At 60.3% G+C, this 14203-nt stretch overlaps 1 protein-coding gene across 3 annotated transcripts in view; it reads right to left on the bottom strand.

Annotated features, from left to right (window-relative positions):
- The window catches only part of BCOR (BCL6 corepressor), a 119214-nt gene that overhangs the window by 85412 nt on the left and 19599 nt on the right, over positions 1–14203 (bottom strand). Inside the window, exon 1 of one of the 3 annotated variants that reach the window (XM_061410423.1) lies at positions 3801–3972. The exons of the other annotated variants lie outside the window; for them this stretch is intronic. The gene's annotated coding sequence lies outside the window, so the exon portion shown is untranslated. Of the gene's footprint in view, positions 1–3800; positions 3973–14203 lie in introns of those variants that run through there. 3 annotated transcript variants of the gene reach the window in all.

Genomic DNA, 14203 nt, shown 5'->3' with positions numbered 1-14203 from the left:
TGGTATTCCTGGCCTTCCGCTGAGGATGCCTCCTCTGCTTTCCCATGGTCTGTTTAGCTTGACAACACATACCTGGTCCTTAGGCTCCTGGCACGTGTGTGCCTTTCTGTCCCCACAACCATTTATACAGCTCCGGATCCCACGTGCGACGGGGCCATGGCACATGAGCAGTAACTCCAGTGCCACAAGGGCACCCAAGTCATTTTTCTGCAGCTAGCGTTGTCTGTTTCAAGCCACGTAAGACCTCTCTCCTGCCTGGTGGTGACACAGGCCCTGTTTAGTTATGTGTGAGGTCTGGATTTTTTTTTCCCCCTTCCTGATTTCCATTTCTCCTTGATTTCAGCATGAGTTAAATGTGCACTCAGAGGCTCTGCTGAGGATAAACAGAGTGTGATCAGTGGCATCCCTTTCCTGTCTCTGCCCAGGTAATGACTGCCTCCCTGCCTCACCCGCTGAGTTTCCTCTCAGTCTTCATATACTTAGTGCACGTTGCCCTGGATAGAGTTTAATTAGGCACCAATGCACCCAGGGGCAAGGACCCCAGGACCCATCCTGGTTGGGCAAATGGGGACCAGCACCCAGAGCAGGAACCTGCAGCCTGCCTCCCTCTCCCTTCCCCCCTGGCTGGTAAGTGATGGGCTGCCAGCAGGTAGGGGAGGCTGTCCGTTCTCAGCTAATGATCGCCTTAGGCGCCAAGTGATGGAAAATCCAGGCGGGCTGGCGAGCTGCAGGGCGCGGCCAGGGACCAGGGACAATTGTACGGACCAGTTTTAACAGGGGAGGGCGCGTGGATGGCAGAAGCAATGTTCTGTGTGTGTGTGTGTGTGTTTCCTGGTCTCTGTCTCTTCTCTCTCCTCCCCGCTGCCTTTCCCTCCTTCTTGCTCTCGCTTTCGGTTTTCTCTTCTGTTTCTAGCCCACGCGAGTTGAAATTAGAAAGGTCTCTGCATTCATTTATTTGTTTTTAATAAAGACAGCATTTTTAAGCAGCATATTTGCAGCAATTGAGTGCTAAACTAAACACCAAGCCGACTAAATGTGTTAGGGGGAAATGAAAAGTCAGTTTACAAGAAACATATAATTAACACGTTCTCTGACTTTCCCTAAGCCTTTGTCTGGCTGAGGACAAGACACAGGAACCATAATCAACTTTAATAAAATGAAAGATGGTATCGAGGCAAAAGGGGAACAAAAAAAGTTTAGAGTGGGAAACAGTCCTCAGGAGGGGATTCTTGAGTTAATAATAAATGTTTTTTTTTTTTAAATGAATCTTTTGTTGCCTTATTTTTAGTCAACAGCCATTTTCTCCTTCTAACTACAAAGGCTCCAGAAGGTTCTAGTTTGTAGTGTACCTGTTAACAGCGCCTGAAGCTGAGACCTGGAGGGGGGAGGCGGGGAGGTGGTATAAGGAACCCGTAGGAGATGCGCAGTAGTTCCCACAGGCTGATCTACCCAGGATAATGGAAATTACTATTGCACAACCCCAGAATCTTCACGTGGCCTGACTTCCAATAAACTGTTCCCCTCCTCACCCCTTGGAGAAAGTGAAATAAGACATTAGACTTTCAATAATCTCATATGGTGATGATCAATCAAAACCCAGAGGAGAAGGCCAATTTACAGAAATTGTATCTGCTTCACTGGGCGGCTGGAAGAAGGGAGCTGATAAGAACACTGTGCTCGCCTTTGATGTGTGAAGTTGCCCCAAAATGACAAATGCCAAAAAGAAAAACAAAAACACTGCCTGTACACACGGGGTCTTTTCAAAGGGAGAGGGTGCTCTGGAGAGGCCTGTGCTGAGGCAGATCACTGAAGGGAAGCACATGTATAGGCCACATAAAAACGACTTATTTTTATTATCTTTTGGCTATTTCAAGTTGGCATTTCCATCTTTCCTGTTTGTGTTATCGCCAATGAAGTTTATTTGCTGAATTAACTTTTAATGGATCCTCTACTTTGTTCTTCAAAGTTGGATTCTGGGACTTAGGCCTTTTTAGTCCGGACCCCTCTTGCCTTTGTGACCAGCTCTCACCCCCCCACCCCCATTCCAATCCTGGAGGTGAAGGGCTCAGCCTCTGTTAACTCCTTATCTGCTGGTGTCTTTTCCCTGTAGCTACTAATCACCTCCTTTTGATCATTGCCAAGTTCTCAGGTTGAAGGAAGGAGAAAGGACCTCTTGACCATTCTGGCTGGCTTTCCACATGAGCCTGAAAATGTCGACAAATTTGAAACATCTGCCGGCCTGCTTTGGTCTGATTGCTAAAATATGCCGACCTCAAGCCCCCGCCCCCCCGCCCCTTTTAATCTGTTTCATATTCACAAATTAAGCATTTAGTCTGGGTAATAAATCAGGGCGGTTTACGAGGTTTACACGAGACAAACAAGCAAGCAGGGCACAACACAAGCCCCTGGAAGTGGCGTGCGCGGAGCTGCCAGGAGTCGGGAGCCCCACGCGCTCGAACGCCGAAAGCAGCCCCGGCGCGCCCTGACACGCCGCCAGCACCCACACTTCGGCTGGTCCCTGAGCGGGCGGAGCGGAGAGGTGCAGGGGAGCAGCCCCAGCCTGAGCCCACACCCCTCCAACCTTCCGCACGAACCCGCGGCGCCCGGCGCGCCCCAGTTCTGGGCAACTCGGCGCCCCCGCCCCGCCAGGGAGGGGCCGCTGGCATAGGCGACAGCCTCAACCGGTACACACCCTGTGGTGGGCCCATTAAGCCGAGAAGCCGAGGAAACTGGATGCCCCCTCCCCCACCTCTTCCATCCGGCTGGGCTTGGCCTTAAAGATCCCAGGCCCACAGTCGCAAGCAATACGAAGGATCCTCTCCACATCCACGTGTGACCTCCACTGAGCCTGGGCGCTAGGCACCGCCCCCCCCACCCCAATCTCTCCGCGTTGCCTCCCCCCAGGTTTCAGTCCCAGCAGCCACAAAGCTACTTTCAGATTCAGAAAGGGTGGGGGGGGCGGGGGAAGGGCTCTCTTTTAGAGTGGATCAAGGCTTAAGAGAGGCACGGGGAGGGGAGCAAAGGCACAAAACAGGGCTCTGGGCCCCGCTGCAGAGACCCGCGTCCGGGCTTTAGTGACCACCCAAACTCAGGGGGCTTCAACCTGTGTGTTTCCCGCCCTCCCCCGTGCATCAACGAGAAGTGGACCTGGACAGGGGGTCTCAGACCAGTACCAGCCTAGGACCTTGGGAGACTCTGAAGGGAAGAGCGGCTCCAGGTCACCCCGTCCGAGCCTTCGGCGCCGTGCCATGCTCAAGTTCCCTATCGATTGGCGTTCTCAGCGCTATCGTGGCGGCAGAGAGACGGAGGGCGGGAAATCGGGAAGCCGGAACCTGCAGCCCACCCTGGACCTGGGAGGGGGGCAGGCGTAAGAACAATTCCCCCATCTCGCAACACAGTACACGCATGCATCGCCCTTCCTCCTAGCACACATTACGACTGCGAAAGCCATTACCGCCGGCGCGCGAGAGACTTTTTAAATATTTACAGCCCGCTCTCCGCACGGTAGCCTGATCCATCTTGTGGGCGCGGAGGCGGGGCGCGGGGCTCCGCTCCGGGGGAGGTGCGGAGTCGGGGCGGGGGTTCCAGTCGCCTTCCCCCGCGGCTCCGGGGTCCGCCCGGAGCTCCCCATCTTGTTCCCCCCGCCAGGTGGGTAGTGGGCCGGAGACTGCGCGCAGCGCGCCCAGGGCCCTGTCGGGGCCTGAGCGGGCGGGGGTGGGGGTGGGGGGCAGCGTCCAGGAGGAGGGAAGGCCGGGAGGCTGATTTAAAGGTTCTCACCGGGAAGCGAGAGAGGCACAGACCTGAGAGCCGCCGCGCGGTGAAATCCGAGGAGCTCTCTTGGCGAGGAGGGGCTGTCAGAGGCCATTTATCTCTCGCCAGAGTGGAGGCTCGGCTCCCACACCGCCCGCGAGTAACAATGGCAGCGATCAGCAGCTCTGCACGCGCTTCAGTGCATGAATGGATTGCGGAAGATGCCTGCGCTCTTCTTCGCTCAGGCGGCTCTCGGAGCGCCCCCTCCCCGCCCGCCGCCCCCGCCCCGCCGGCCTCCTCCGGCCCGAGAGCGCGCGGTGCGCCTCGGGGTTCGCGAGTCCGGCCCCGCGGCTCGGTCACTCTTACCCGGATCCCCCGCCGCCCTTCCCCCCTGCCGCGGCTCCCAGGGCTCTGGCACCTTGCCACCGAGTGTCATTAGGGGCTGAAACTTGACACAAGCCTTCCCGACGCAGACACCCCCGCCAGCCCCCTCCCTCCTTCGCTCCCCTCGCGGCAAGTTTACTTTCAAGGAGTTGGACGGTGTTTCCGCCTCAAAGGCCGGCCGAGTGCGGGTTCCAGGGGGAGGGGCGGGCTCGGGTGTCTTCACCTGCCCCACGGCCTAGAATGTTCGCAAGCCCCCGGCTGGCCCCCAGCCCGAGCGCCCAAGGCCCGCTCCCCCTCCTCTTCGTTTTGTAGCGGCTAATCCACCGAGAGTCCCAGCGATCCCCACACGCACTCCGGGCACCCCCACTCGGACCCACACGTCCGGCCACCTTTCGGGTCAGCGGCACAGCCGTGTACTCCCAATTCTCAGAGGCTTACAGTTCTCAGAACGCCACAGACGGCGCGAGGTGGGCCGCAGAAGTGGTTCCCTTTAACTCTGCCAAGGTCTCATAAAAGTCCCCCTCCAGGTGCTGCCTAGGGCTGGGAGCCACGAGGAGCGCAGTGAGCAATACTCCGAGCCCTTCTGGGTTTGCTTTGAGGGGAGCTAAACCCAGAACCTCGGGATGTTTCAGTCCTGGAGGTCGCCAGGCTCTGGATGCGGCAGACTGAAGTGGGGGAGGGGGCGCCAGGGGTAGGCCCTCTCCGCGATCCGACGGCCGTGCCAAGTAGCCAGCGAGAAGAGGCTGGGTTGTGCCTGGGTTGAGGGAAGGCGGCCACACACGTGCGCAAAGAGCAAGGCACCGTAAAAGCTGAGACGCACTCGGAAAGGCAGAGCGCGCCCGGCCGACCCAGGAGACTGGCGAGGGCAGGCGAGAAGCTGGCAGCGAGACAAAGCGGGAGGAGAGAGCCAGGGAGGCTCAGCCGCAGACCCGGAAACGCAGGCAGCAGCAGACGCCCGAGCCCCGACGCGGAGGCGTGCGCAGCCAGGCCCTGCCTGGCATCCCTGGGTTTGCGAGCCCAGGGACGCTGACGCGGACTCTCGGCGGGGCCTTCTGCCAGACCTGGTCTCTGTTGGGCCTGGGCTGGCTCAGCGAATCAACTCGGGCCTTCCCATTAGATGGTGGGGCCCACGCCGTGGCAGTGGGCTTAACTGATAGGGACCCCTCTGGTCCCCGCCCCTCCCTGAGCCCCGGGACAAAGGTGTGGGTTTGAGGAGGTCAGCACTTTGTCCAGGCAAGAGTACAGCCCTCTAGTGTCCACCTGGGGGCCACTGGCAACTGTTTATCTGACTTGCAGGTGCTGGGAGGCCACCACCCTCAATTGAATTGACATTCCAGCTTCCCCATCGCAAGACCCCTACGGCAAAGCCCATGCCCTGACTTTCCAACAACTGGGAATCGAGTGGACTTCCCACAAGGAGGAACAGTGTCATGTGAGAGGAGCTCCTCAGCCTCAAGTTCTCCGCTGCTCCCTTCCACTGCCTGCACAATGGACCCAGCACGCCACTCCTACTGGGCCAGGAGAGCCTCTTACTCACTGATCTCCCCTCCACTCCTCCCCACGCTGCCTGGGCAGCCCCGGGACAGAAGTCTCTGAGCTCACCTCTCCAACCTCGAATGAAGCTGAGCGTTTTCTCCAGGCTGTTGACTCTGCGGCACGCTGGCTGTACACACACACACCACGAGTTGTTCTCGCCCTTCCTGGGGGCCTCCCTTCTCATCTCCCTGCTGGGCGCCCTCGAAACCTGACTACTCAGCCTGAGTGCAGAGCCCTGGCAGAGTGGGGAGCCTGGAGGACCAAGGGGAGGTGGCCAAGGGAGAGAAGGAGAGGGCCCGTAATGGAGGAGGGGCCCCGCATGCCTGAGAGAAAAGAAGCCAGCCTGCAGCCACAGCCTGGAGGAGAGGGGGAGTATAAAGGGAAAGCCAACACTAATCCCTCAGCCTACCTACGTGGGGCCTGACAGTTTACAAAAGCCTTTTCCCTGAATATTATCTCATTCACTCCGGGCTATAAGGAAGGTAGGGCAGATAGCGTTACCCTCACTGACAGAGGAGAGAGATGACGCCCAGAGAGGTTAAGATAGGTCTGTACCAAGGTTGCAGGGCTAAGAGTGGTGGAGGAGCCCCCAGGCCTGGGGTTTCCTGCTCCCAAGTTCACTTTCCTGTTCAATAGCTCTGTGTGTGTGAGTCTGGGTGACTATCTGTGTGGAGGGGAAGGGGGGGGGGTGGCTGGACAGGAATGAGCAGTCCAGTGAGGGAAGTCCAGGAAGGAAGGACATAGCCTCATACCTCTTCCTCTACTCAGGTCTCAGCCAGCAGCCTCCTGCTCTTTCCGTAGCAGCCTGTGAGCCGGCCCCCAACTCGCCTGCCCAGGGGTGAGCTGTCTGTGGCTCCAGCAGTGGCTATTCCAGAGGGCTTATATCTTTGGGAGGCCCCGCTCTGCTTGTCTGCTCGGCTCTCCTCTCTGCCTGTCATCCCCACCCCCAGCCTCGGCTGCAGGATGCCTTGCGTCCAACTGTGGTTTCCGGGCAATAAAACAACTATTAAAGTCTCAGGCACGGCTGGTGATTTGCATCACATCCTCTCGTGCATGGATTCAATATTTAATACACAATATTGAATACGGATATTAAAAATCAATAGCTGAGGACCCCTGGGGAGGCGGCACAGTGCGATCCTGCTTCAGAAACACAACCAGCTCCTCTTAAAAGATAGGAACGGCAAGTTCAGCCAAGCTGAGCCCAGCGCCAGGGGAAGTGAGGAGTAGTGGATGCCTCGCAGCTTCCTGATCTACTTAACTGCATCATTCCTAAGTCAGGCTAAAGGGAGGCCAAAGGAACTATGTGCCCTCAGCCTTTACTAGCTGGCAGTGGAGTGGGGTGGGGTAGAATTTGTTTCCAAGCTAGCTACCAGGTGGAGATGCCCCTTTTGTTGCCATTTGCACTTTGGTTTGGTTTGGTGCAGGCAAGCACTCAACACTTCCACCATGATGGCTCCTTCCCACTACCGATAGGCCCCACGGAGAGCTTCTGGCATAAGCTTTCAGGGAGATGGACCAGAGGATGCCAATGGCTCAGAATATTCTTTGTACAGTAAAAGAAATGTTAATTAAGCTCGGAGTCACAGGGTCTTCTGAGGCACCACCAGTCTTCAAGACAGAAACCCTCAAGCACATGACCTGCCAAAGGGCCTGGTGATGGCCGGCTGGTGACAGGACGATGACGAGAAGGAGGCAAGACACTGACGCGCTCCTGATCCAGAACAAGAATCTGGATAGCCTGTTAAACAGCCAGGAGAAGAGGGAGCTCCCGGGACACATAATTATCTTTTCAGGCCTGAAGAGGAACACAAATTACTCTCTTCTTTATCAAAACACAGAAATACACTTTCTCCTACATAGTAACAAGGTTCTTGCACACTGGTAGGGAAGGGGTGAAGAAGAATAAACATTTTTGAGAGAAGATTCCTTTTTTATCCAGTACAGAAAGAGAAGAGAAACTAACAGTGGGAGACACACTTAGCTTATCTGATTGGAAGGGCCTGGACGTTCTTCGATGCCAAAGAACTAGGTGAACTTGACCCACTGAAGTGCCATCCTAGACACCAACTTACCACATCAGTTTTATAGATTCCCTTTTTATCAGAGCTTAAATCAATATGGATGGAGTTGGAAACCTTGCTCTGGTTATAAATAGAAAGGACACCTCAGGAAAACCCCAAAGTGGCAATTTGGGTAGAAGTGAGAAGGGAAGGAAAGAGGTGTTAGAAAATGACAGTTAATGAGCCAGTGGCCTTGCCTCTTTGTTCCCTAACAGTTGTCAGAGAAACCATCAAAGGGAGGGAACAGGGGCCCTTCTCAGAACCGTCACAGGAAAAGCTGACTCGCTTTCTGGCTGCTGCAGATCCCCTCGGTGGTGGCTCACAGACCGGCCCCCTGGGAGTTTGCCTGTGTATATTTATGCGTTTTCGGGCTGGTGGTGCACGCACTTTTTACAAAATGTCAGGGCTGGGCCTGTGAAACCCACTACCAAAAGTTCTATTCAAAGGAAAAGATGTTCTAAGGCAGATGTTGTATACGGAACAACTGCTCCAGCATAGTCAGCAACATCTTCTTGGGTCCTTCAGCACTACCAAACTCCCTCACTTCTTCCCACCTTGGCCGTTGGCCAGGCTCTGGGCCTCCTCTAGACCCATGCAGACCTGATGGTTTGCACACCCCACAGTTCACTCGGAGCAGGGACATATGACCAGGGTATGAGCCAGCTGGCCAAGGGGGAAAGGAGGCTCAGCTCCAGCAGCAGGGGAAGGGGGGACCCAAAGACCCAGGGTACAAGCTCAGAACCCACTAAGGATGACACCTCCCCCTCGGACCCACCTGGTACTCCAAATCAAGACAAAAAATGGTGGCCTTGTCCCATATTGGTGGGCTACGCCTAAGGTGGAGGCGGCCTCTGTGGCATGAAGAACCTACACATCGGGTCCCAAACTTGCAAAGGGTTTGGAGGCAGGAGGGGGGTATCTTCAGGCCTCCCACCTCTCCACCCTTCTGAACATTTTCCTGGAACCAACTGAAGCTGCTAGTGGAGTTGTTCCTGAAGCTCCTCGGAAACTGTCGCTACCTCCTGGTGCACGACTGCAAGGAGAATGGCTTTCTGTCACAGAATCCCTTGGATAGTATTTGCATTCATCAAAACAAGGGGCCTCAGATTCAGGGGCAAAGCCTCACAGTTCCGATACTGACTCTGCCTTCACTCCCACACCTCGCAGAAACACACCCCCAAACTACTGGGGTGTACACCGAGCTTGAGGCCAGGGTCAGCGGAGGCACGGCCCCCACCACCAAGTTGCCGGCCAAGATAACAGCTGCGGGAGGGGGAGGGGAGCCGCAAGCAGCCACGACCGAACGGTTGCGATCTAGAAAATTCAACAAGAGGCCGCCGCCAACGCGGCGGCGGCGGCGGCTCCAATTAGCTGAGCCAACTGGGAAGGCAAAGAGCGAGGCGGCGGCCCCGCCGATCGTGCCCGGGGCGACCAGGCGGGCGGGGGCGCGGGGCCTCGGAGCTGCCCGGGCGGCCCTCGCCCGGCCCCTCCCGCGGGCTCTCGGAGCGCGCCTGGTGTTTACACACTGTCCTTCCGACACGGGATCAAGTTTCAGGCCGCGCTGGAGGCGCCGGGGGCCGGCCACAGGCCCGGGAGAGGGGAAGAACTGGAACGGGATCGAAGGCAGCGCTGCGCGGACCAGAAGGCCCGGCGCGCGTGGGCACAGCTAGTGCCGCCATCCCCTCGGGGGTGGGGTCAAGGGAAGTCCGGTGGGCAGGGTGGACAGGGACAGGTGGGACTGCGGAGAGCTATCCGGAGGGAGAAGCATCTCCGAGTCGCTAGAGTGGTGTGCTTTACTCACTCGGGCCGGAGAACTAAGTCCCGGTGAGGGGCGGGGAGGACTACCCAGAAGCCGGGCGCCAAGAACGCTCTGAGCGCCCCTCGTTGAGCTCTCCGCTCTTTCCCCCCAGTACCTTTGATACACTACCAGATGGATTCAGACCATTGTGGGGCAGGAGAGGAGCTAGAAGAGGAACGCGCTCGCAGAGACCTCGAGCCACCCCGCGCGCCCTGGCCCCGGGGCTGTCGAGGCCTCGGGCCGAGTGCCGGAGGGCTCGCCGCTCCGCGTCTTCTCTTAGCTGGCAGCGCGCGGGTGCCCCATGCTGTCAGGCGGCGGCGGGTATGCTTCCAGCAGCAGGCACGCTGTAAACAGCTGCGTGCGCGCCCTCCCCGCCCGGGCTGGGAACCTCACCCAAACACCATGTCGCCTTCTCTCGGGCTCCCGGCTGAGGCTGGGGGTGAGGGGGTGGGGAGGAGGCGCAGGGGGCGAAGCTTTTGTAGCCTAGCCGGGAGAACCCGGGCCCCCACCCCACCCCCAGGCCAGCGGGGCCCCGGAGCAAGCGTTCTGAACCTGCAGGGGTGCGGGGTGCTGCGGGGAGGGGAAGGAGTCAGCGCCTGCCCCCTCCCCACTGAATGTCTGCTTTGTTCCGGAAAACAAGGGAAGCATTAGGCTGCTGCCCCCGGGGAAACACAAAACTTCTTTTTGAATCTCGGGAAGGGCGGTTGACTGCGCTACGGGGCTCCCGAGACAGACCGAAGAGGGGAAAAGCTGAGAGGGCGGGTGGAGACAGGGAGACTCCGGAGGGAAGACGACGGACAAGTGTGGGGCGGGGAAGACAGCCGCTCAGGGTGACCGGGCGGGAGACCCGGGAACCCGACTCGGCGCGAACGTGCCGCGCGAGTTCCAGCGAGCAGCCGGCCCGGCCAAGTGGCGCCGGCCCAGCCGGCGGCCGTGCCAGCTTCCTGCCCTGCCCAGGACCGCGGAGCAGTCGGGGACGCCGCCGCAGGCTGGCCCGGAATCGCAGGACAGCGGGGTGAGGGGCGCAAAGCTCCCAGTTAACCCCAACCAGAACTTTGTGCATCTTATTTGCCCCTCATCCGCAGAGTGGGCCCGGATCCAAGACCTGGGGGGCCGTCGACTGTGGGCTTACACTCTTGGAGAAAGGAGGGGGGCAAAGGCCCAGGGAGCTCCCCCGCGCGGGAGGTGGGAGACTGAGGTGTCTTTGGTCTCGTTTGATGACCGCTAATCGGATCGGCTCCCAGGCCCGCTGTGCCGTTGCGAGGGGGCGGGTCACTTCTGCCCTGGCCGGTGCGTGCGGGCGAGGGGACAGAGCGAAAGCAGACCTGCAGCTCTCGCTCTCCAGCTCCGGATCTTCTCCCGACCGCCACCCCTCACTTCGCCTTTCCAACACCTAAAGAAGGGGAGGACACCCAGGCTCTGCCCCACCCTCCGCGGGGCGCTCCCCTCCGCCTCGGAAGCTCAGAACTAGAGCGAGGGTTTTCCCCCTTTCCCCTGAGCTCGCAGGGTTTCCAACTTCCTCTAAACCGCCCTCTCCGCTCCGAAAAGCCCCGAGGAGAGGAGCCGAAAGGAAGCACGCCGCTGGTCTGCAAAATGAAGACCATGTGTGAGGACGGCGGCATCAGAGTGAAGCCGCCGCGGAGTGAGGGGGGGTGGGGGTGGCGGCGAAGCCCCCGCGCGGCCGGAGGCCCGGGACAGCAGCAGCCAGCGCCTCTGCTCGGCGTTGGGGACGCGGAGCCGCAGTGAAGAACAGCGGAGAGGCTGGGCTGGCCTCGTGGCGGGCAGCAGGGAGGGGGTGCGGGGGCTGCCGCGCCGTGGGGGGCGGGGGGGCGGGGACGCAGCCCAGGCTTCCTGGGCCGCAGCTGCGACCGAGGGCGCAAGAGCAGATCGTGCTCCGCGGCGGCGGCGGCGGCGGCGGCGGCGGCGGCGGCTCGGGCCCGCCGCGCTCGCAGCTGAGAATCAACAAAGGGAGGCGGCGGACGAGCGGGGGAGGGGCGCCGCAGAGCGCTCGCTGGCTGCTGTGGAATAATAAAAAATAATTAATAATGATAATAAGAGAAAAATCCCCGGGCTTTCATGGCTCTGGGTTTCCGTGTGGCTGCCGCGGGAAGCGCGCTGTCCTTGAGGCGGCCTCTCTCGCCTGGTCTGCCCGCCCCTCCCCCTCCCTCGCCCCCTCCCCTCCCCAGGAACCGGGAAGAGAAAGGTCTGCAGCTGACAAATATTATCCATTCTCCCCATCGATCGCGGAGTGTACAGATGTGAGCGCTTGATGTGCCCGCGGAGCGGCGGATCCTCCCTGCTCGCTCGCTCTCGCCCAGGCTCCGCTCGCCGCCCCCCTCCTCCCCCTTTGTTCTCCTCCCCTTTCCCTCTCTTTAAATAGATTTCAGGGCGCTGCCTGTTGGAGAGCAGCTGGCGATCTCTCCCGAGAGAGGGAGCGAGCGCAGCCCGAGGTGCCCTGTCACCAGTCTCCCCTCCCCCACCTCGCCTTCCCGGTGAGGTCCCACCCCCCCCCCCACCTTTCTCCAGTTTCCGAAAGAGAAAACACCGGGAACACCCACGTCCACTGCACCGCGAGCCTCTCGGAGCCTTTGGACCCCTCGCGCTGTCCCCGTGCTGGTGTCTGTGTGAGGAGGAGGGAGGGGGCGCAGGGAGGGGACCCAGGGACGTGCCGGAAGAGCCGAGGGTCGGGATCTTTCTCCGGCAGCAGCAGGCACGCAGCCCCGGTCACGCTGAGAGGGGACAGTTTACCCATTAGGGAAAGTCGGCGGAGGCGGCCCTTTTATTCCTCTTTTGCAGATGGCAGATTAAGCCAGCAGCGTCCGGCCTCAAAGGGGCCGGCCGCTCGGCTAAGGGTTAACCCGTCGGCCGGTAATCGCAGGCACACACACACACTCACACACACACGAGCGGGCGCGCGCGACGCGCCCTCCCCGCCCGCCCGAGCGCCCGCCACAGCCCGCAGTGCGCCCGGGGCTGGAGTGTGGGGCGGGGGGGGGGGGGGACTCGGGGGGAGGGGCGGGGCGGGCTTAACCAGGCCGCTCGACTGAGCCGAGGCCACCTCGCCGTCTGTCACTTAAATGATTGTCCTCCGCTCCGCTCGGTGCGGTCAGTACGGGCTGTTAACAGGCAGTTGCAATCAGTTTCCGAAAGGTCAGCCAAGGTCCTCCGGCTCTCGCAGACGGAAGGCATTACGAAACCGCTTTTGTATCTGCAGGCACTTTAGAAAAAGACGCGAGGAGGGGCGCACCGCAGCGCCGCGGTGCTGCGAGCCCCGCGAGAGGGGCGGGGGCCGTAGGGCGGGGGAGCTCGCCCACCCCCGCCCCCCGCCGCTGCCTGGACTCGGCGGCGGGGAAACCACACCACGAGTGACCCAGGCCCTCCCGGCTTCGATGGGGAAGCAGGAAGGAAGGGGGGGGGGGTCAGGCGGCAAGGCAAGGAGGAACGGGAGGAAGTGGGAGAGGCGTCCTGGCTCCCCTCCTCTCCTGGCCTTCGGCCCACCCCAGGACCCAGACCCGGGCGGGCGGCCCTGGGTGCCTCAAGACCCCGCTCGGACTCTCAGGTTCTCCTGTCTCTGGGAAGTGGGGCGGGGGGGAGGTGCTCGGGGAAAAAGACCCTCGCAGAGCAAGCGAGTCCCCGCGCGGTGCCTGAAGAAGCTGCTGCCGCCGCCGCTAGAAGTCGTCCATCAGCAACCAGTCCAACCTGCCAGTGATAATGTGCGATCAACACCAAATCACCCCCGCCAGGCGCGATCCATCATCGCTGCGCGCCGCGGGCCCGTGTGAGGCTGACTCCGGGCTTGGGGTGGGGGGTGCGGAGCAGGAGGCTATCGCCCAGCGCATTGGGACTCTCGGCGCACCTAGTTGCCCCTTCGGGAGGCCTGCATCCCGGCGTTCATAACTCTCCAAGTTCCCCAGCCGCAAAGCTCAGACCCGGTGGCACCGAGTTCCCAGCACAGGTCACTTAAGAGCCCTCACGCCTTACTATCCAGGTCACACCCTCCCTTCCTCGGAGCTGCCCTGCCCGTCCCCTCCCCCTCCTTCGAGAAAGCCTGGCTGGCGGGAAATTAATATTTAATATCGTGAAATTGATTAAAGGGCTGGAAGCCGGCGATGGGGGTGGGGGGAAGGGTAGGGGCGTAATTAAAGATCTGAGAGTCGTGGCCGCTCCTCGTCTGCTCTAGCCGCACGCAGCCTTTGTGAGGTCGAGGCGGAACTGCGCTAGGCTGAGCCCGGCGGCCTCGGGGCGGTGGCCGGTGCTGCCCAGGATCTGGCCGGCGCCCGAGGGTGGAAGGCAGGGGGCGGGCTGTCCGGAGGTGGCCAGTTAACCTTAGCGCACCTGAGGCTGTGCCTACAGCCGCGCTTCCCATGCCTGCTTGTACCGTGGGCTCCTCTCGGCCGCAGGAGCCTGAGGGTTGGGTGCTGGAGCTTTTCGCTGCGAGTTCGGCGCCGAAGCGCCTTCCCGGCCCGGGGGGCCCAGGAGGGTTCATCTCCCCTTCGATTCCAGGGTCCCCAGCGCTGCCTCATACCTCGGGCCCCACTCCGAAGCCCCGGCTCCAACCTTTGACTGGGGTCTTCTGGGCCTCCCACGCCAGCCTTTCGGAAGCCATGAGCCAGATATAGCCAGTTCTGTAACTGGTGGCGAGGAGGAGGGGGTCCTGAGGCCGAGGCTGCCC

This window comes from Bos javanicus, chromosome X, assembly GCF_032452875.1.
Source record: "Bos javanicus breed banteng chromosome X, ARS-OSU_banteng_1.0, whole genome shotgun sequence".
NCBI classification, from domain to species: Eukaryota; Metazoa; Chordata; class Mammalia; order Artiodactyla; family Bovidae; genus Bos; species Bos javanicus.
Note: the sequence above shows the minus strand (reverse complement) of the source record. Positions and strands in the feature narration are given on the sequence as shown.